At 36.7% G+C, this 24,047-nt stretch overlaps 1 non-coding gene across 1 annotated transcript; it reads right to left on the bottom strand.

Moving 5' to 3' along the window:
* Positions 1 to 20,885: 20,885 nt before the first annotated feature.
* Positions 20,886 to 20,958, bottom strand: trnaa-agc (transfer RNA alanine (anticodon AGC)). Its single transcript has one exon. It is a non-coding gene; the product is annotated as a tRNA-Ala (tRNA).
* Positions 20,959 to 24,047: the final 3,089 nt, after the last annotated feature.

The following is a 24,047-nucleotide window of genomic DNA, read 5'->3' as shown; positions in this document are numbered from 1 at the left end:
CTACCGAGCAAACCTACTCAACTATAAAAGTCACATCTATGAAGCTGTACATGTGATGATAACGTTCAAAAGTACCAGTTTTTTTAATCGTGCAGGATGTTAAAATTGTTTGTAATTGTGTGAAAAACTCTGTGTGTAAACCATAGGAATAAAAGTTGTCAGAGTTGTACTGCCTCTAGTGCTCATTTCAACTGGAAATTGTAGAGATTTGTACATATGGTACTTTTTTTTTACTTGTTTTGCAGAAATGTATAAAGAGGCACGTATTTCCAGTGAGCCTATGTTGAAAATAATTCTCTAACTTTCACGTACATATACTTGTGTCAGGACCGGAGTAAAAAAAAACTCCAGGAATACACTGCCAGGAAGCTTCAGGGACTTTTGATGGGCGGCAGACCATTTTCAAGCAAAGGCTCAGCGTTCCCCTGCACCCCTGTGGCAGTGCCAAGTCCACCATCTGGTGCAGTCCTCTGATCCACGCAGGAGCACTCACGGCTGGGGAGAAAGCCCGTTTCCCGGTCTCCCGTCTCCCCTCTTCAGGCTCCAGGGCAACCATCAAGCTTTCAATCAGTCATCACAGAGATGGCAGCCCCACCGGTCGCCTTTGAGACCACCTGGCAGCATACATGACTAGATTTGCATAAAGGTGGAAAAACAGTCGAAACCAGTGAGGCTTCAAAAGGTAGGTGTGATAACAAAAGAAAGATTTGTGTAGCAGATGTGATTTGTTTTTTTATTTCACTTGACAAATATAAGAACTGTCACCGGCAAAGTGACTTTACAGAATTTGAGAAGCCATTCTAGCTCGTTTAAGGCCATCTACATGCAAGTATACTCCTAAAACTTGATTGAATTAACTTTTTAAGCATTTCTCAGGGAAATGGACCAAAATAATTGCTGAGTCATCTTGCATTCAGGGCTCTCTAGACTGAGAATGTTCTTTCCCTTTAGACTACTAACAAGAGAGAAAACTGTGGTGCAAGCAGCGCCAAAGCAACAAAGAAAGGACACAGTTTTGTTTCAAAATTAAATATATAAAAAAAAAAAAAAAGAAATACTGACCAACTGGGAATTTGCTCTTCTTATAACACAAGTGGAATCTTATGAACGAAGTTCAGATATTTTTGAAGGTTTTTTTTTCCAAATCAATCAAATAATCTTACAGAACGCCACAAGCCATTATGTCAAAAACCAGAGTGGCAACATGGTTGCTTGAGAGAGAAACACAAAGAACAACAGCTCTGCAGCTCCAAAAGAGCCTTGGAGGCAATGAAGGAGAGGAAGACGAGTGACCTCTCAAGCCACAGAGCAAATTGGGTTTGATATACGCCCATGACATTCCCTAAACTAATAACCGGCCATGCCCGGCCCAGTAATTACAGTGATCCATGAGCCACGGATGAGCTTTGGCCCAGCAACTGTAGCAAACAGGAATCTTCTCAAGTCAATAGCAAGCTTCACTCGCTCTGATCACTTCCTGACACAAGGGCCTCTGCCGGGCCATGCTTACTGCCAGCAATTCATCGACATGGCCAGCACCCAACACACTCTGCATCACAAGACATTACATCTTCACCACAGTGTTTAAAAAAAGTTGTTAAAGTACATGGATATGTCTATTTTCTAAACATCTCCCATATTGCCAAGTTTGGTCATGAACGGGAATGCGTTTGTAAAATAAAATAATAATGACATAATTCTATTCTTATTTAAGGAATAGTTCCAAATAATCACTGGAACTATTAGTCATTAATCATTCACCCTTCATGTCGTTCCAAACCCGTAAGACCATCATTTATCTTCGGAACACAAATTAATATATTTCTGTTGAATTTAGTCTATCGCTCTTTTTACTTTGTGGATAGTAATTTTGAGTCGTTTGTTCTGCGGTGGTCCACAGCCTATTGTTAAACAGGTCTATCGCCTTTGTGGCACGAAAATATTCGCGCAATCGTGCTGCTCGTATGAGGAGGTTTGCAAGGTACCAGCTGAAGTGCAGCAAGGACTTTGCAGCTTTTATTACGGACGCGACGTCACGTGTCCTGTTCCGTGCTCCAGCAAGGTTAGCGCTCACACTGCATGACGCTCTTCCAAGCGGGCCAGGGACGGCTAAACGTCCACTCACACTAGTCAAACGAACCGCACTTTGGTGGTCAAACACACTCGGGCACGGTTCAAACTGCCGAGTGTGAGTACACCCTGACACTCTTAAGGCCCAGAAAGGTAGTAAGAACATTGTTAAAGGGGTCATATGATGCGATTTGATGTTTTCCGTTTGTCTTTGGATTGTTATAAGCTGTTCGTGCATATATAAGATTTGTAAAGTCGCAAAGAATAAAGTCTCAAACCCAAAGAGATATTTACTCAGTACAGCACAAATATTCAAGTGCGTGCAGCGCATTTTACGGAGGACTGCTTACTGAACCTGGGAGAGTTCTGACTCACAGCCTGTAAGTACGTTTTAATATTTAAAGAAATTGCTACTGACTATTCAAACCCGCGTTTTAAGAAGTGTAGATTAGCGCTTGTTGTTCGTTGTTTCTATGATCACAAATGCAGACATGGTTTTATGGTTACATAGTATCGTCCCCGCGGCACGACGCAACATGTAAAAAGACAGTATAAGTAATTATGATCAGTACTTATATCACTACTGGATGCAAAAAATGTCTCGTTTATAATGAGATTTATTGTCTTTTACTCGTCGCCCCAGGACATGGCGTTAAAATATGGTAAGGGCACACCGCACTATTCAGAACAATGAGTTTTGTAAAAATTGACGCATTTCAGGAAGATAGGGCAGAGAGAAGCAACAATAATGTACGATATGTGGAAAATAATGTGTTTTTTAACCTTAAACAGCGTAAACGCATTGCATTACACCAAAAACACAAAATAATGCTATTTTTAGCAACCTCATATGACCCCTGTAAAATAGGCCATGTGACATCAGTGGTTTAACCGTAATTTGCGCAAAGAAAACAAAAATATCGACTTTATTTCAACAATTTACACTGCATCCGTGAATTGTGTCGATAACGATAATTAGATGATATTTGGCTGAGCATGTTATTGTGCTGATACTTTGACAGATTTAGGACTGCCATGGACAGTTGACTCTCAAAGTTTTTGATATTGTTCATATTCTATCTGGTGGTTAGTTTGCAAGAGTAAAAGAAATTAACTTTTCCAATAAGTTTAAGTTGATTTTTACCTTATTTGGGCACTTTACCTTTATTAAATGTGTGCATAATCTTTTGTGTCAAATTCTTAAATTTAACCAATAAATTCAAATAGTAAGACACTATAGGGCTGTTACCAATCAAATAAAACAATTTGTGTTTGCAATGCAGAGGTGGCACAGATTCTGCATTTGGCATTTACACAGACTGTTTAATGCAGGACATGAATGCATTTCACCTGCAGTTACAAATGCATAAATAATGTTTTGAGGTTTTAAAAACAAAACACTGAATACTGATATTTAAATCAATTTGGCGAAAAAGGGGAAAATATACTTTAAATATAAACCTAAAATCGTGAAATTCTAAACGTATTTTAATAGACTATTCACGCAGTGAAAGCGTGAACTCTAAATGTGCACATGCGGTAGTATAAACTCTATCTCAGTATGCGTGCACTCTCTAGGTGTGTTTTTGTTTGGTATTAGCAATATCAGTCCCTCCAGGATTTCACGATTTTTTTTTGTGATTTTTGCGATGAAAATTATAAATTTTGTGGTGGCAAGTCCTAGAAATTTGCGAAAAATTTTGCGATTTATTTAATTATTTAATTTATTTATTAATAATTAGGACATCACATTTACCATATTAGGTATTATGTTAGAGGCTCAATTATCATACATAACACAAATCAAACATAAAATTTGTTTATTCTGATACATTTGAACTTTTAAAATAACCTATGGGCAATATTCTTATGTGACCTTAGTAAACATTAACAGCAGGTGTAGAAATTTATACTGTACATAGCCTACTTCATTTCAGTCGCATCTCAGGTACTCTTTACATTTTGGTAGCCCAAAAATTAATTGAACTAGCCCAAATAAAAAAGCTTTTTAATTTTTTTTTTTAAATATAGAAATTCAAACAGGAGTCTAAATGTCAATCAAATATGTTTTCAATACACAAATATAAACAAATATCAAGGAAGAAATTTTATTTCACTCTTTAGTGTATCTGCAGAATTTTTAAATATCAATTTAAAGCAATGTATGATCCTTTTTAAGAGCTGCACAAGTAAAATGAACAGAATGAGTGGGGTTGGACAATGTAAGGTAGAATTTTAGGTCATAAAATGACATGATTTATAATTCAGATACAGATTCACACAAAAACAATATCTTATACAATGGCATTTCAGCCTTTATACCATTAAAAGGGATAAATAAAGTATATAATTTATCATATTTATTTAAAACATAAATATTACTGTCTTAATTGTTTAGATTTTTTAGAAGGCACATTAAAAACCCTATGTGTTTGCTGCATAAAAATAAACAGCTGAAAAATGTATTGGAAAAAATTCTAAAAAATTAAAATTAAAATTCTGTCACAAGGGGGCGCTTTAGGAGCGCTGAAATATTATCGTTTCCCTAGTAACGGCTGTATACAAATCAGCTTTAACGCTGTTTTATCAGCATGAAATGAAAATGCCAACGACACGTTTCTGAGGACAGTCGGTTCTACTCAGATACATTCATTTAAAGACATCAGTGCTGCGTTTTGACTTTGAAATGTGCAGGGCTCATATTTATTCAATGACATCATTGCCTTTAGATTCGTCTTTCAGTCCCTAGCTGACTTTTAAAATTATAATTAAGACTTTTCTTATACTATTTAACAAATTCAAAACTTTTATGGCGTTCCATTTGCAACAACAGAAGCCCTCTACTTTACGATAGCGGGTCGGCAGGCCAGTGAAACATTTTGGTAGCTCGACTGAAAAACACAATAGCCCACGGGACATCGATCTTGCGAGCCCTGCAGACAGACAGCTCACAGACATCACGTGAGCGTCTTTATCAACATGATATATATATATATATATCTTTTTATTATTGAAATATTTGAATAACCATTTTTTGCGATTATTTTGCGGTTAAATGACAAATTATGCAGGATCACAAAAAAATGCGACATTTTGTTGATTTTGCATTAAATTCAGCGATCGCAGAATCGCGAAAAACTGGAGGGACTGCAATATACTCGATTTCAAATCGCATGTTGATACGATATTATCGTAGACAATATATATCGCACACTCCTAATTCAAGGTATATATGTTAATACTTTTTACATGATGGTTACGCCACATGACTATAGTGGGTCACAGAATTAAAATATTTACAAATATTTTTTGAAACCACTGGAAACCTGCATGCATACAAAGAGAAAATTTTTAAGGACTTGGCACATGTTTTAAACTAGATTTTCCTTCTCCATCACGGACACTCTTACATGTCATTGACCCAGATAATTAAACCAAGAGCCATTGAACGAGGGCTGATGAGGCTTTTAGTGTATCAAGGCAATTTATTATTTGTCAGAACGGAACACCATGAAAGATCTCTTTTCACTTTCTAAATTTATTCGAAATGCAGCTGGGCTTTTTAAAAAACACGCTCCAAGTAAAACAGTCGTAAATTTGCTATGATCAAACAGAGGATCACAAAGATGATAGTCTACGCTTATCTGTTTTGTTTCCTCGATCGTCAATGGAGCCCATTGTGTGTTTAAATTCACCAAAGGCACAAATAAAGTGTCTCTGCGTCAGATAACGTTCACGGTCTATAAAGCCAGCAGTATGAGGATCACGCTACATCGAACGATTGAACCTTAAATTCAAAGACACAAATACAGGATTATAACATCAGGCTTGCAGAAATATAAGAAACTTCTTTGTCCCAGTTTCTCCTCCTAATACGAATCAGCGGCCTTGTGGAGGAAATGTGTGATTTTAACAAGCCGTAACATTAATCTGATGGAATCCAGATGTAAAGGAGATGAGAGACCCCGCTACAGCCATCTGAGAAAGCCGCACACCAGATATGGCCTTGTACATAACAGTTTTAAACACATTTCCTTTAAATCCCCATGGCGCGTCCAAAAACTGCACTCAATAAGCAACAAAACTTATGATGGTGGTTTTTTCCATCAGATAAAGGTAAAGCCATTGGAAAAAACTTTTTTTTGTCCTGATTTACAGCTATAGTAAATAAAGACACTGATTTTAAAAGATAATAATTGAATTTTATTCACTTATTATTTACTGATATATGGAAGTTTATGTTCATGTCTAAGGACCTTAGAAATAAGGTTTTGATCCACTTCAGATGTTGACTACTGTATATATATCCAGACTCTGGAACCGTCCTGAAGCATGCATGCTATGCACAGCGTTATTGAAATTATGTATTTCTCTAGCGTACTCTTACAAAGTCCAATTTCCTTCAGCATTTTAACAGAAGAGCAAATCGAATTAGGCAAATTGCAAACCATTTGAGCCTATTCAAAGGATGAAAGGAGCATTTTTCTTATGCATATTTCCCACTCTCAGTCGAAAACTAGAGATAATGTATAGGTAAATGGGTATGCTTTTATCACAGCGTATAAGCATCAAAATTGCCTATCCAATCAACACCAACAATAGCAGCATTGCAGGTAAATGGGAACAGCACAAATCAGAATTGCAAATCATATTGAAATGACCATTTTTGGATGCTTCTGGCAGATTTAAAAAGAAGTAGTCGCATCCATGTGCACTTGATCTCATGCTTGTCTCGCATAATTTCACTTGTGACAATGTTTACAGAGCATTGTTCAACATGGAGCAGATGGAACCTATAATTACTTCAATTACAGAGCTTGTGAAAGCCTCTCTCAACAGCAATTCAACCTGTCCTGCGTCAATCCGTGAGCAAATGATTCTGAAATCAAGCCTGGAAGTGGGGAGGGGAGGAACGCTGTTGAGCTCGTCATGGACTAAATAAAACAAATTAAGCTGATGGATAAGAGACAAAAAAGCACAGCAAAATGACAAGCAATGGAATGAAAATGATGCCTTACAACAGATGCCATTATTTGCACTTCAGTGCATTTCATTCTGGGTTTAAATGAGTATAAACAGAACACCAAAAATCACTGTGTTTATACCACAGCGATGCAACAATACATCTTAAATTATAATGAATATTTTAACTCAGTACTTTCTTCACTATTTCATTTCCTTATTTGACTTTTAAAAAACACTGAAAATGCACTTACAGATTAGGGTTATTTGAGTAATATTATAAGTGCTAATATACAGCCACATCGCATGGCTACGAGTGTGACATTGCACTTATACAACAGTTCAATGGCACAAGTGTGTAAAGACCGTCACTTTTGAACTAGTAAAAAAAAAATGTTGAGTTTCTTCATTGAAAGCTTATTGTATTACTGTATTAAAAGCTCACTGTTATGTAGAATATTATGAGAGAGAAGGTCTGATTAAGTGTCATTATCTGCATCTGGCACAGCATTCATTCTTAAGCTTGATCTCATATTCACAATAAAACATTAGTTTGAATGTCCATTGAGGAAAGCGATATCTTTGTTGTACTATCCTTTCATCTGTTAAGGGTGATTTCTGATGACAGTGCTGCTCAGTGCATTTGTTGGCTGCGTCTTACAAAGTGTTGAAAGTAAAAATAACTTCCTTGTTTACAACCGTGTTTCAGTCTCTTTCAATATAAAAGTCTTTACTGCTGATGCACTCATAAAAACAGTCTCCTGTCACCATCTAATGGCGGAACAATGTAACTAAAATCACCATCACAAACACATGCACCGTTTCTCAACACAAAATACTATTATTAAATACTACTATTATGTATATAAATTATTATAAATTATATAAACAACAACAACAACAGCCATCACAAAAGTTGCTATGCAATTCAGTCAAAAGTACAAAGGCAGACCTCAGTCAAAATTATTTGCTCTGAAACAAATAATAGATTAATGAGACCAAAGGCTGCCTGTTAGATTTACCCAAAACAAATGATATCTCATGTTTAACCACAAGTTAAGCAAGTGGCAAATTCTAGAAGATCTGGCCGAGGTAAGGCTGCTCTCGGCGGGTTCATGAGCGCTGAACGGCGGCTGAAGCCCTAAAGCTTACATCTCCTAAAAGATTGAAGCAAATTTTCAAATAGACATTACCTTTATTAGCACACTGCATATTTTAAGTCTAACCGCCTAAAGAAAACTCTTACAACTATAGACCTTTTTCCTGAGTAAACGATGAACGCCGCCATTACGAATTCTAACGTCAGATTGAATGCTTTTCTGTTCCGGTTTCCATAGAAACCCATTCAAATAGTGTCCATCTGTTTTTAATGAAGCTAACGTCCGCTGCTTCGTGTCATCTACACTCGTTAAAGTGAGGCACTGACAAATGACGGTCATTGCGACATTGCCAAGTGATGGCGCTATGGAGCCATGAGCTTTTTAAAAACATTTTAATAGGTTTTAACATTAGTTTATTAGCTCGGAATATACCCTAATTTGACTAGAAACAATGCAGACCGGAAATGCAAAGCATTCTTTCAGTTAAGAGTCGGACTTACTTCCGTGTTCAGGAAAAACGTCTATATTCTGTGACACAAAAACAGTATTATTTTTTAAAATATAGTGGATTTGAGTGTCCGTCATGACACTTACTTGACTTACTTGACTGATACAAATGGTGAAGTGGTTGGAGTTCTAACAATATGTGACCCTGGACCACAAAACCAGTCTTAAGTAGCACGGGTATAATTGTAGCAATAGTCAAAAATACATTGTATGGGTCAAAATTATCGATTTTTCTTTTATTAAAAAATCATTAGGATATTAAGCATCTTTATGTTCCATAAAGATATTTTGTTAATTTCCTACTGTAAATATATCAAAACCTAATTTTTTATTAGTAATATGCATAGCTAAGAACTTCATTTGGACAACTTTAAAGGCGATTTTCTCAATATTTTGATCTTCTGCACCCTCAGAATGCAGATTTTCAAATCATTGTATCTCGACCAAATATTGTCCTATCCACAATATAGACAAAGAGAAATCTACAGCTACTAAAAATGCTACTTTACAATAGTAAAAATACATAACAAAATTACTGAAGCTTTAAAAAAATAAAAACACCTATATTTATATCAAAACGATACTAAAAACACTGTTATTAATTATGCTTGAAAGATACCAGATCACAAATCCAATATGGCACTATCGCTAGACAGAAACACAGTGAGCCATATGTGCTTGTCAAAGCGATGTGTAGTCAAGATTTTCCCCACTGTTGAAGAGGAGGACAAAGGCAGATGTTCTTTAGATGAAGCTAACAGCCGCTACACAGACATGAAATAGCCAGAGAATGAGGCAGTCACGTAGAAGCGCCAGAATGATTGCTCAAAAGCTCTCTCGCTCTCTTTTCCCTTTGATTTCAGAGTGGTCTGCTTCTCCTGAGTCTTTTTGGAGTGGAAAATGGAAGAAAGAAAATGAAAGACCAGACAGGAAGCTGAAATGAGCCCCGTCTCCATGTACAAGACAAGTCCGCTACACTGGCATAGGAAGACACCTGTGCGGGAAAACATTGTCTCTCAAAATAATCCCATTATTTCATCCTGACAGGTATACAAAATCCCCTCTGAGCAAGCAGATGATAGAGCGTGTAATAACACCTTGCCTATTATTTAACGGGACGTTCTATCATCGTGACGTGTTATTATCTGAGGGCAGAGGTGGGCTTTACATCATTCCTGCTTGAGGAAAGCAATGATGGTAATACTGAAATACAGAGCTAGATGATAGATAAAGAATGACAAACAGATCCTAGATCAGTCAAGGGAGGACAAATCATCTACTCTGGGAAACATACTGTTAGGACTTGTAAGAGATCCATCTACTGGATTAAAGGAGGTGATGATCTTTTGTTCTCTGGCCACAGATCTGTAAAATGTCCACTCAGAAACCGCACTGATTAACAATGGTGATGATTAGTGTGACGATACAAAATTTTAAAGCACCTACAATCACAAAAAGAGGGCATGAGCACAGACACTGATTGTGCTTAACCTGTCATTTGTTCTAATTGTTTGAAACAATTGCTATTAGCCATGATTGTAGCACCATCAGATACACACTTCAAAACATCAATAGTTACCATAATGGCTGTATTCTTGCGCAGTTTCTGCCTCAAAACATCACCTACGTAACAGCAGTAGAAAAGTTAAAAGGTTAGTTCACCCACAAATGAAAATTCTGTCATTATTTACTAACCCGTAAGACCTTTGTACAGTGCCTTGCGAAATTATTCATACCCCTTAATTTTTTTCAAATTTTGTTATGTTGCTGCCTTATGTTAATCTACACTCCCTACTCCATAATGGCAAAGCAAAAAATAGGTTTTTAACATTTGTGCAAATTTATTAAAAATAAAAAACTGAAAAGATCCTGTTGCATAAGTATTCATACCCTTTTCTGGGACACTCGAAATTTAGCTCAGGAGCATTCATATTGCTTCTAGATGTTACTACACTTCGAGTGGAGTTAAACTGTGGCAGATTAATTTGAATGAGTATGATTTAGAAAGGCACACACCTCTCAGAAAAGGTCTAACAGCTGAAAATGCATATCAGAGCAAAAACCAAGCCCTGAGGTCAAGATAACTGTCTGTAGAGCTCAGTGACAGACTTGCGTTAAGGCAATGATCTAGGGAAGAGTTCAGAAAAAATCTGCTGCATTGAAGGTATGAATAATTTCGCAAGGCACTGTATATCTTCAGTACACAAATTACAATATTTTTGATGAAATCCGAGAGCTTTCTGACCCTGCATAGACAGCAAAACAACGCTGACACATTCAAGGCCTAGAAAGGTAGTGAGGACATCGATGAAATAGTCCATGTGACATCAGTGGTTCAACCACACTGTTATGAAGCTATGAGAATACTTTATTTACCAATTTCTACTCTTCTGTGTCAATCACCACGTGTTTACGAGTATTGTGACACATTCTCTTTAAGAATGATTCAAGACATTCCTATCCTATTTATGCATCTTTCTTGTTGTTTTAACTTTAAAGCTAGTGGCTTATTTTCTTATTGTTCACTATAAATTCACAGAGAAGACTGAAAAGTAAAAAGCATTTGTATTTATGATACTGCACTGCGCTAACAGTACTTGAGCAGCATACCTTAGTCTCTTCATGAGGAGATCAAGGGCCTTTTCCACATCTTGACTGCAGTTCAGACACACGCTCTTAAACAGCTAAACAACCTGGAAAAGAAACAGTACCTATCTTTAATAAATACAGGTGGTCTAACTGTGTTGTGTTCTACGTTGAACTGAAAATAAACAAAAAAACCTCCACTCAAAAACTGCAACACATTGCAGCGTTAGGATAAAAATATTAATATATTAAGGCCTTTCTATGCTGTGTGATTATTAGAAATTTGCAACTCAGATGTTTGATGTTAATGAATGTTGAGACATTATGGATTTGCTTGATCAGTTTTCCTTGATGTGTTTATGTATTTCCGATTTAAACAGGAAATCACCGCAAGACATTTGAGCCACATTTAACAGCTTGTGAATCTTGACAACATTCGTGTTTGTTCTATTAATTTCCGGTCAGGTAGGTGAAATATTACGCTAATATCTTAATTAATACTACTCATACGCATCTTCAGCAAATATTAACTTTAGTTTGTCAAAATATGGCACCCTTTCCTGCTTACTAAGTCCTTCTCTATACGATTTAACAGCTTCCACATATTTTTTCCGTGGTTTAGACAGCATAAATTAGCACAACAATGCATTCAGTAGTACATTAACCGTGCAATCCATGCTGCTGTTTACATCCGACTATCCCCAATATGGCCCCGCAACCGGGTAACTGAACAAACCATGACGTAAGTGCAAACCCTCTATATTAACTAAATGTTTTCCCTCAGTAAACTCCTAATTGCTGCTTATTAATATAGCATATATATATATATATATATATATATATATATATATATATATATATAAAGTATGGGGTAGTTTAAATATGGGGTAGGGTTAGGGGATCTATTCTAGAATGCAGAATAAGGCATTAAAATGGGCTTTATAAGTACTAATAATCAGCCAATATGCTAATATCAATGCTAATAAGCAACAGGTGATTAGTTAATAGTGTTCCCTAATCTAAAGTGTTACCAGTTTGTCCAGTGCATTGTGAGACTTGCATAAGCATATAAAATGCTTATATATGTTTTAAATAAACAAATATAAGCACATTTTGTCAATGTTTAGATTATACGAGATGACCTAATGAATATACATAATATTTGTAATAGACAACAATAAATTTTAATTCATACTCTTCCTCAAACAACTTTCTATAAGACTTTTAAATATTACTTTAGTGCCAATCACTTTGTGAGGAGGAGAGGACGCATCTCAGCTGCAGCTAACAGACAATCTTATATTTGTTTTAATATTAGCAACCTGTCGCAGTTCATTATTTAATTTGGGGCTCGAAATGCATCTGATAAATGTAGAATAAAAAGCCCAGAGCACCAGCACTCTATTAAATTTGTTTCATAAAGCATGCCGCATTCCCACTCTTCATATGGAAACAGAGAAACGCCAAGAGAAGAGAGGGGAAAAGACAGACATTAGGGGTGGAGTCAGCTAGAGATTAATGATAATTTATGTGCCGAACATCCTGTGATGACCTCAGCCCTCTCTCTGCCTTCCTCACTCTTCCTTTCAGTCATCATCCCCCAACCCCAATTCCAAACCTCGTTCCCATTTTCCGATGGACTGACAGCATAACAGACCTAATCATCTCAACTTTTTTCAACATGGCTGCCAAGAGACGAAAACAAATAAATAAATGAGAACGAAGCGGAAAGTGACCAGCCCTTTTGTTCTTCACGTCAAACGCCCTCCAAACAAAAAGATAAAATGGCTGAAAACGAGAGCACAGAGTGTGATGAATGATTTTCACAGGCACATCTGGCCTGGGCTGTGCACGGCGTGTGAGCTGTGGGAAAGACCGTTCCAGCTAATCCATGCTAAGTCACAGTGGGAGTCTGGTAGGGGCCACAACTGCAGACACAGCTGCCTTAGTCAACAACTGGTTTCCTGGTTTTTCTTGAACCACACCTGACTCCATGCTAAGAGTGGTGAAGGACCCATAAAGACTGGCATAAAGATCGCTGCCAACTTCTGTTAACTGTGTGTGCTGTATGAGGGGGGCTGAAATAAAATACTGAAGGAGTTCTGAGAAAGAGATATTCACTCCCAGATGTGCCTAATATGTGAAAGCATAATATATTTCCTAAAAACTTTAGAACCACGGTTAGAGCTAGAACCTCCAATAGTGGAAAAAATCATCACATTTTATCAGTGTAGATACATAGGGAAGTTGGTGCAACATGATCACTGTTTACATAATGAGAGGAATGGGAATATAAAACCATGAGAACACAAGGGCAAGAGTAAGACAGCCTCTAGCCTTAACCTTGCTAGAAATAGATATCATTGGGTAACATCTCTAGGGACGGTCTCTACAATTTTCAAAAAATTGAAAACAAATTACATTATGGGATTCTTGACAAAAGCTGAGATTCATTTTTGGGGAACAAGATTAGACCAGAGAGACAAGAGACAAGGCCTACCTGTCTAGGTTTTCTACAAACAATTCCAAACTGACCTTTGTACCGTTTTGACTTGACCCAATTCAGAAGATAGCTTGAAAACAAAAGGCCAATTACTAGACAATCTAGGGGAAGAGTGCCATCTAGGCACAATATGAAACACTACAGCACGAACCAGTCTAAACACTGCCTTCAACATGTTTACACTTAAGCTATTTAATCTTTTATTATAGTAACAATTTGGAGCATAACCAATTATATGCTCTCATAGTCAAAACATTACAGGTAAACCATGAAGCCTGCGGTTCAAGATGCTTTTATATCACTTCAAATGCCTTTTTATTGCACATTTCTTTGTAGATGACTCCTGGCACAAAAGTAGGAATCTGTATATAAAACATATATTCACAACAGCCATTCTTTGTATCTCATGTTGAAATGAGGTTCAGAAGCCTCATAGGAGGCCACATCATTGAAGAAGAATGCAAAGCTCAACAGACCGCTGTCAGTAGATGACACTGAGGGTGGGCTTTATGGGCTGTTGGCTTTAGTGCTTTAACACTCAGAAGGCTTAAGACTGTGAAAAACACTAAAAACGGTCACTGAAACAAGCTGAAGAACTAAAACTAATAATTGGAAATAAAAAACTAGGGCTGCCCTCGACTAAAGATTTTTTTGGTCAACTAGTAGTCTTTATTTTTAAAAGCATTAGGCGACACGATAAGCATTTTATTTTCTTCATAGACTAATAAGTGCTCAAGTGCACGCATAAAGCTTGCCGCAGCAAAGTAAGTAATAATAATGAATGTATCAGGGAAAAAACAGTAAGAACGCTGCGTTAACATTTTAATAATTAATTGATACACTAGTGCTTCTTTGTTTTGGGCTTAGATGAAGTCAGCGACACTGATTCGTCATCTCCGCAGTATTTTTTGTAATTATTGTGAGCGCACACAACAAACTTCTCGAATCTTTACAGATTCGAAAGATGTTTTACTTATGGATGCTCATTTCGGTTAATCTTCCTGACCGACAACCACCGTTTTGTGAATTTTTCATCCACTGGTCGTATGTGGAGAAACAGCATTCAATAGCCAATCACAGACATATCTGATGAATTGATGATCGCAGTGGCCAATCAGAGGCGGCTATGTTACAATCCACTCGCCACTCAAAGTGCCGGTTTCAGTTCTGCTGATTTCTACACGTCCGCGAACTCTCTCATTAAAACAAAGAAAGTGTAGACATGATGTAAATAAGAGATGAATTGTACAGTGTAAAGGTTATTTTATTAATTTTTATTAACTTTGTGAGATTGCGATATACTACAGTAATGTATGAGTGACAGCTTTCCAGTGATTGCAACAGGAGCGCACTTTCTAGACTATAATTAATTCAGAATTTGAATACATTCACTCACGGATTCACTCTCTGATAACCTAATATCGCCATTGTGTTTCATATACTAAATCAGTTACATCAACTAAGTGAAGGTAAAGCAGGTGCTTGCTCAGCAAAATATGTCTGTACAGCCTCACTACTTTAGCCTACTTTGTGTAATAATGAAAACATTTATTTTATTGAAAAAATAAGTCCAAAACTCTCTATTTTAACATTTTGAACAATAGGGCTCTACAATCTTTTTTATTTTCTTTTTTTTCCTTTTTTTTCTTTTTTTTTTTTTTTTAGAAATTCTTGTGTGTTTTAATTTTTCTGATAATCAAATGAAAGCATAAACATTTATTTATTTTTAATCAAATGAAAAATAAACCCTTTTAATTTTTGGCAAACAAACAGAGGTTTACTGTTAAAATCAATACATTGAAGAACAATTATATTCAGTTTAAAACGTTTAAATAATAATTGTAGTTTTTTTTTTCTACAATTAAGTGGTTAATCTTGTTGTAATATTTTTTTATCATATATATTGTTTTATGTAAATTATTTAAATAGGAATATATAAACACCTACATTATACTGTACAAAAGTAATACAAGACTAATATTGTTCTGTTACATGTTAAACGTACTTTTATTTTGACAGGTTGCTGTGAAGTTTCTGTGTGTTCAGTATATGATGCTTTCTCAAATGAAACGGTGAAAGGGAGAATCAGGCGTGCTTCAGTATGCGTGTAGTAAAAAAAAACACGTCTCCACCATTCATACATACAGAGGCAAACGGAACATGCAGGATTCATATTGAAACGGTCTTTTTGCATTTCAGTTTTCAGACACTAGTCCATATCGCGATTTGAATTAAGTGACCAACTTTTGATTTATTAATCCAAAAATCGACGATTCAGTGGCATTCCGCGCTATAGTAAATTCGGTTTTTATGAATGAAGTCCGCCATCCAGACCGTGTTTTCGTGGAGGAAACATTGTAAACGCGCGACCATGTAGAGACAGAAATGACATATTTGTGTAAATAAGATAAATAACATAAGGCAATTTGGTTTAATAAAAGAACAATGTATAGACCTGTTCTATAGGAAAGATAACCTTAAATGACTTCTATTGTGATCTGGCGCTATATCGAAAATAAAATGAACTTGACGTTCAAGGGGGGCCGGGGGGGGGCCGTTGGGGATAATAGTAGGGGAACACTGTCGTCGTCAAAATAGTCCATCTGCCATCAGTGATTCAACCATAATTTTACGATGCCACAAGAATACTTTTTGGACGCAAAGAAAACTAAAATAATGACATCTACAATTCGCCTCCTCCATACCTTTGACCACCGCAGCGCCATTTTGGATCCCTGGATGCAAACAGCTCAAGCTGCTCTCTGTCAGCTGCATCACGCGATTACGTTTTTTACGTTTATTTACGCTACAATTACTATCCAAAGTGGCGCAAAGGACGCGAGCTGTTAAATAAAGTCGTTATTTTTTCTTTGCGTACAAAAAGTATTCTCATGGCTTCGAAATTATGGTTGAACCACTGATGGTAGATGGACTGTTTTGACAACGTTTTTCATACTTTTCTGGGCATTGGCAGTGTTATTTACCTGGCAGTAAATGGGACAGCCACAAAGCTCCAGGTTTTCATCCAAAATATCTTAAATTGTGTTCCGAAGACGAACGAAGCTTTTAAGGTTTGGAACGACATGTCACATGTAACGTTAGTGTTTGGTTTTTACTCAAGTCATCAATCTGTCATATTGGCGGACCGAATGTCAACAATGCCACTGAACCGAACAAAACGTGCAAATTTTGTGGATTATTGCTGCTGAAAATGGTCAGTTATTGTCATGTTTTGGGCTGTACTAATCGGTCAGACGGGAAAAACATTTGGTTATAACAAAAGTTATAACAAATCAAGCAGAAGAGTCCAAAAGACTGTCTGAGGAAAGAAGGCGTTTGAGGTTGGCCAAACAACATTCGTGTTTGTTCTTATCATTCCAGTCAGGTAGGTGAAATATTAGGCTAATAATATCTTAATTAATACTGCTCTTATGTATCTTTACCAGTGTTGGGGTTAGTTACTCAAAAAAGTAATATATTACATATTACATATTACTCTCAAAAATAGTAATGCCTTACTTTACTTTATTACTCCCTGGAGAAAGTAACTAGTTATATTACTAGTTATATTACTAGTTACATTTTTTTTTCTTACACAAAAAAATGTTATTCTGAACAAAAAAGCATGACCTATACTGCGTGCATCCAGTGCATACGCGATCTCATAAAGCTCTTATAACAATGGATATTATGCACAATTAATCTTTCATAAAGGTCTACGTGTGTTGTGATTCGTAAGCACGCAATATTCAGCACTGTTCAAAACTTTTGAGCAGTGAGTGAATTCTATCTTAAACACCATTGATTGGCGATGCGTTCCAAAAATCAGCAGATGGCTACATTGCTCATGTTGCAAAACAAGTTTTAAATCGAAACTGCCTATTCTTGCTCTTTCTAATCATATATGTTGTTCTTGCTGTTTTTGTGCAGTAGATGAATGACATTATTATTATTTTTTTAGATATTTTATGTTTAGATATTTCTATATTGCGGGAGTCCCGCGAATCATTTTATTTCCCCGCATCCCGCGCACACACACACACACACACACACACGACTCTCTACCCGCTCGCACCAGCACACGCACTTGTCCATCAAGTTTTGTCCCGCGCCGCACTCTGTTGCGTTGGGTCCCGCGGGTTTACAGGTCTCTATTTGCAAGTGCCGCTCTGCTGCTGGCTGCCGGGTGTCGACCAATCGGTGATGGTAATTTAATGATACCTCGTGCCAAACCTAGACCAATCACTGTTCCATTCGCGCCCCCCTCCCCTTCCCTTCTGTTCTCTGTGTTGTCGTGTGCCTTGAGTGTGATGAAGGTGCTACTGGCAAATGTAACGCAAGTAACTAGCTCGGGAAAACTGTAATAATATTACAATTTTCAGACGAGTAATGCCTTACACTACTAGTTACTGAAAAAAGTAATATTATTACAGTAACGCGTTACAAAGTAACGCGTTACACCCAACACTGATCTTTACCACCTTTTAACTGTAGTTTGTCAAAATTGTGCCCTTTCCTGCTTTCTAAGTCTTTCTTCATATGCTTTAACAGCTTCTACACATTTCTTCTGTGGTTTAGACAGCATAAATTAGCAGAACAACGTGTTTAGTTGTACATTAACCATGCAATCAATGCTGTTGTTTACATCTGAGTCTGGCTGTGCATCCAGGTAACTGAGCAAATCCTGATGTAAGTGCAAACCTTCTACAAAACTAAGATTAAAGCAAAAAAAAACAACAACTAAATATTATCAAAATAGCAAAAACTAATAAAAATGACAAAACACATCAGCAAATCGAAAATATAAAAACAAACGCTAATATAAAATAAAAATCAAAACCGTAATAGTATCGACCTTATTTTGGAAGTAAGATTATGGGTGAGACTTCCAGTTAATTGGCCGCTATAGGCAGGGTTGCCAGGTTTTCACAACAAAACCTGCCCAATTGATACTTAAAGCTAAAAATTTATAGGTATTTGGGGGCAAAATACACATTTTTTTTGGCTGGGTTCCGCACAATAATTTGCAATATCAAGCAAAACAAGCTGTTTTGTACAGCTATAATATGACATGGATGAGACCAGAAACCCATAACATTTTCAAATGGTTGCGCTCACTGAAGTGGATAATAATAGTCATACTAAATTAGCACATAAAGGGATAGTTCATCCAGAAATAACAATTATGTCATCAATTAGTCAGTCTCATGTCATTCAAAATGTTGTATTGAACCCCATTGACTTTCATTGTATGGAAATTTTGGAAATTTTGAAGAGAGTAAATGATAACAGAATCCTTTTAATGATCTAAAACATTGTTTGTAATATATCAGGCTAGTCTACATATGAATATGACATATTGTGGCACGCAATACACTTATTATTGTCTGTACAACAGTCTTAGAATGTATTATTCAGTCTCAATAGCTCTGTAACCTGCACTGTACTAACTAGGCCAAGCTTGTGGGCCTACATAATTGGCAGGTCTCGCTTGTGCGCAGCTGCAGAGAGAGAGGAGATGGAATCAATAACAGGATACATTTCCAGATGCTAGGGGATTCGAGGGGCACATCACACCAGACATTGTGTGCCTCTAACAAGAGAAACATCTCTTCCCTCGTGTTTCTCCCTGTGTGGCGGAGCATCGTCAACAGATCTGCGCTATAACACTAGACTGTGTCTTTTCAGCATGACAGCGTTTAAAGCAACCGGCATCATACTTGGCTTATGCTTTGTAGAATATAACAGGGGTTTAAGATTCCACTCGTTTTAAGAAAGGAGGCCCTTGTGTAAATCTGCTCAGCTGCCCGTTTATGAAAAGTGAACATGAGCAGCCTTAATCCCAATAAAGCGCCCTACAGACATGACACGTCCAGTGCCAAAACAGCGTGCTTAATTAGTGAGCAAGTTCCGGTCTGACGGGCAGGGCCGTGACCTTCCACGGGGAATAATGAGCCAGGCAATGTTTGGGGCCTCGAGCTGTGGCATCCACACAGGAGCGAGGTGCTGATTGCTGCTTTAGACGTGCTAAACTGACAGATTCATGTGACCGGACAGTGAACCGTACACTTGGCACCAGGAAGCTGAAATATTTGCTGCCGTGTTGGGGTTGGTCAAAGCTCTTGTTTTGTGTCCTTTTGTTTCCGCTTTGTGAAGCTAGATGAGATTGGTCAGCTTTCTCTTTGTTCTCCAGCAAGAGGGGAGCTTTTCAAATGCACAGAGCAGGGGCCATACAAACCTAGATGTTTTATCAGCATGGGCTAAGAGACGCTATCTGTGTAACGTGTACGAATTATGGTGTTTTAAAAGGAAAGATTGTATGGAATATGCGTAATATTTGTATTTGATGTTTGTTGTGAAGGAAAAAGGGATTGAAAAGAGATGGAAAGACATTGTACACCATTTACAGACAACCTGTCTATCATAGTTTGGCAGCTTGTGCTTTCACACATGTGAAAAAAAAAAACAAGCGAAGCGCGGCTGACTACATTCTTGTATTGAAACTGAGTAATTATTTGGAACATTTTTATTTACATAAGACAAAACTACAAAGAGATAATTGGGGAATACATTGGGGAAGAAACTTTGTAAAATCTTAAAATCCATGCTGCATCATGCACAATGGAGGGATTTGGGAGGGATTGAGCATTAAAAATACAAACTTGTTGGGTTTTCTCTTCTTTCTTCATCTGCCATGTGTATCCCCATCTTTTTGTATGGATTTACTCTCATTAAAACCTTTAAACCTAAAAATAAGTGTAAACAGCGTAACCATAACCACAGCCAAGATATTTTTAAGACAAAAGTCAATATGATCACAATTTTAAAAACTTCTATTGTTTGAGCTTTAAGCTGCAGTACAATTAATAAAAATGTATGGAGGATGGGTAGTTACCTGCTAATATTAGATTTGGTGTGTTAATATGTGGCAGAAGTGCCATCTGGTGGTAGTTCAGTTTAATTGCACCCTTTTTGGGGGGCTGTAGTTGACATGTGCACTGGTCTTTGTCAGCTGCCTGAAATTCTCAGTAAATGTGCACTGATCCTTGTCAGTATCGCTATTGACCAGAAAAGTTTCTCACAGGTTAAAATTAGCAGTTAAAAGCCCCAGCTATTATAAATAGGATATGCTGTATTATAAATAAAAATAGAATGCTTGGAGAATGCGGGCATCGATCCCGCTACCTCTCGCATGCTAAGCGAGCGCTCTACCATTTGAGCTAATTCCCCATGTGGGGGAAAAGAGTTGTGTCATTTTGGGGTTGCACATTCAGGGAGATGAAGGTGTGCTCCCAAAAAACTGATGTTTTTTTCACATCCAATGAAACAGCACATGCTTTAGGAATTAAATAGTTTCAAATTAAAAAGTTTATATTGGAGGGCTAATATGAGAATTAGCTTTTTTTAAGTATTCACAGTTCACAGACATAAGTGGATGTAAAAACATAAAATGTATTAAAGCTTTTTACATGTGGAATACAAACACTATACATATATGCACAACACTATAATACAGTTAAATGACCTGAATTATCAAAATTAGTATGTTGTATGCCATGCATTTTGAAAAATACATAAAATGCAGCAAAACTTACTTTCAGTGATACATGTTCTCAGTCATCACCACTGCCTTAAAGACATTAGGAAAATAAATGGAATATCTTAAGAGTTAAAATCAGTTTTCAAATTGAGGGGGGACCTCCCCATAATACCCAAAAAATATATACTTGGGGGGTCCTCTGGTTTTTCAATAAAACTATAATACTTGAAACATGAAACTAGTGAAAATTAAAATTAAATGAAAAGATTTGGTTGCTCTATTAAATCTAGACCTGCTTAAATTACATTATATTGTATTTTTTACAGCCTTACTCATAACCAATCACACACGATTCTGTTGTGTTTAGGAATGCAGTGGCTAATCAGAAGCGTTCAGAATAGGCTGAAACCCTGGAGTTTTGGCAGATCCTTCGAATTCCCTTATTGTAAGTTTATGAGTGCTTAAACACTACCTAGACCAGTGGTTCTCAAACTTTTTTGGTTGCGCCCCCCTTTAAACCTTTTAAAAAATCAGGCGCCCCCCCAAAAAAATACCTATCCCACCTAAGACTAATAAATGATTTTACTAAACTTAATGAAAAATGAATGCTTTCTTAGTTAAAAAAAAAAAAAGCTACAGGAGAAAAACACATGTAACACTTGAAATATAAAAAAATAGCACAGGGAGAATAACTGTTATTATTATAATTCTCTATGTTATTTTATTTATTTATTTTTTTATTTTTTTATTTTGTAGGTTTCATGCTGTCCTAAGGCATAGCAGGGCTTGAAATGAACTTTTTTACTTGGTAGCACTGGTGCTCCCAACTTCAAAAAGTTAGGAGTACCAAAAAAATATAGGAGCACCCAATTTATTTTTATTAATGTGCCGGACTTGATTCTTTATGGCTGATTCTGATTGCAGATGTTTTACAAGCAAATGGGCTGATTCTGAAAGCCTTTTTTTATATATTTATTTTACGCCTTAAACAAGGGACAGGAATTAATGAAAATATGAGTACATGAACAAGATGTTTATTTTCTCTATTATAAGTACAGCCATTTAAATTAGAGGCAGCCACTGCATTTTTAAAGAATCTACAGTATAAATAACAAAAAAATAAACAACACAGTTCTTTCTTAGTCCTATAGACAATAAATGCAGCCATAATCAAAGTAGGTAGGCTACTCTTTCAATATTCAAAGTGCAAATAGACCGAATTTTCCCACCATGATACAGAGCTATAGACAACTATACAACTTATCATAGCCCACATACTAATAACAGCCTAGATATGTTATGTAGCCTAATTTGCGCGCATTGGGTATTCGCTCTGTAAACGTGGGGTATTAAAATTGCTTTTGAATGCGCTTGCGCGTTTTACTTTTGGTTTCGTTTTAAGGATCGCGCGAATCAGCGGCGCTGAGCGTGCATTCTACAATACAAGACATTACTTTTACAAAACCATTTGAAAGTGGGAGGACACAAACAGGATTTTGAAAAGCCCCAAGTGGAAATTACGCCCCTGCATGAGCTGAACTGAGCCGCTGAGTTATCATTTGTGAATGTATGCCGATTTGTACAGTATACCGAGACTGAGGCGCTAGAATGCCGCAGTTCAGCGGAGCGCAGTGTCAGTGACATCTCTGCTGGACGCGACAAAGTTGCAAATAATTTTAACTTTGAAGCCCTGCATTGAGCTTTTGAATGACCAGCACCTGCCTGGGTCTGTGCGAATTCATCTATGGTTTTCTTTCACACACCGATCCATCTCCCATTCGTTACGTCCTTTGGCTGTTTACGTTTTTATATTTATTTTCTGCTGATGGCCCGCGCCCCCCCTGCAATACTCGTGCGCCCCCCCTGGCGGGCTCGCCCCCCACTTTGAGAACCACTGACCTAGACTGACTGTGTGTGTTCATTTAGAATGTGTTCTTTCACTGCATGATTCAGTCTAATAAAATGCATTTAGAATGATCCCAAAATTCAAGATATTGGGGCAGAAAATGTTTATTTATTTCATTTAGTATAGTTAATATCACACAGTGTCATTTTTTGACAGTTCAATAAACTAGAACTTAATATTAAGAGACGTGCTTTTTAGACACCATATTGCCTGTTTTTGCTCAATTTCGCTAGCAAAACATTACAGTGTTTCGTTCCTGAATAAATCAACTGTTTAAATGATTCAATTTAATCGCAATGAGTTAGTAACAGTGACTTGTTGCCACCTACTGGCGGTTTTAATTTCACATTTAAAGTACCTTTTTTTTATATATGTAATTTCAAATACCAGTATTCAATGTTTTAGGATTAAAATATCAAAACATTATTTCTGCTTTTATAACTGCAGGTTAAATCCATTCATGTCCTGAATTAAAGAGTGTATAAATACATCTAAATGCCAACTTAGGTGCAGGTATTTTGTTGATAATGATTGTATTTGTTTGGTAACAGGCTAAAATGTCTTATTATTCTAATTGACTAAGAATTTATAAGAATATAAGAATTTGACACAAAAGATAATGCACACTTCTAAACAAAAATGGCTTTATAAAGGTAAAAAAATATATATCATAAAGGGTAAAAAACACTTTAAACTTGTTGGAAAAGATTATTTTCTGTCACTGCTGTGAACTGGTTAGGGAGAAGTTTATGCACTTCAGATTTCACAAGCAAAAGATTTACGTGTAAGAAGTGAGGTTTGTGACTAAAGTAGCCATCAGGTGCTCACATTGGCTCTGTTGTTTAGTTTTGTCTTAATCTGTCATATTGAACG

The sequence above is a fragment of the Garra rufa genome, chromosome 5, assembly GCF_049309525.1.
Source record: "Garra rufa chromosome 5, GarRuf1.0, whole genome shotgun sequence".
In the NCBI taxonomy this organism is placed as follows: Eukaryota; Metazoa; Chordata; class Actinopteri; order Cypriniformes; family Cyprinidae; genus Garra; species Garra rufa.
This window is presented reverse-complemented; position numbering and strand designations above follow the sequence as displayed.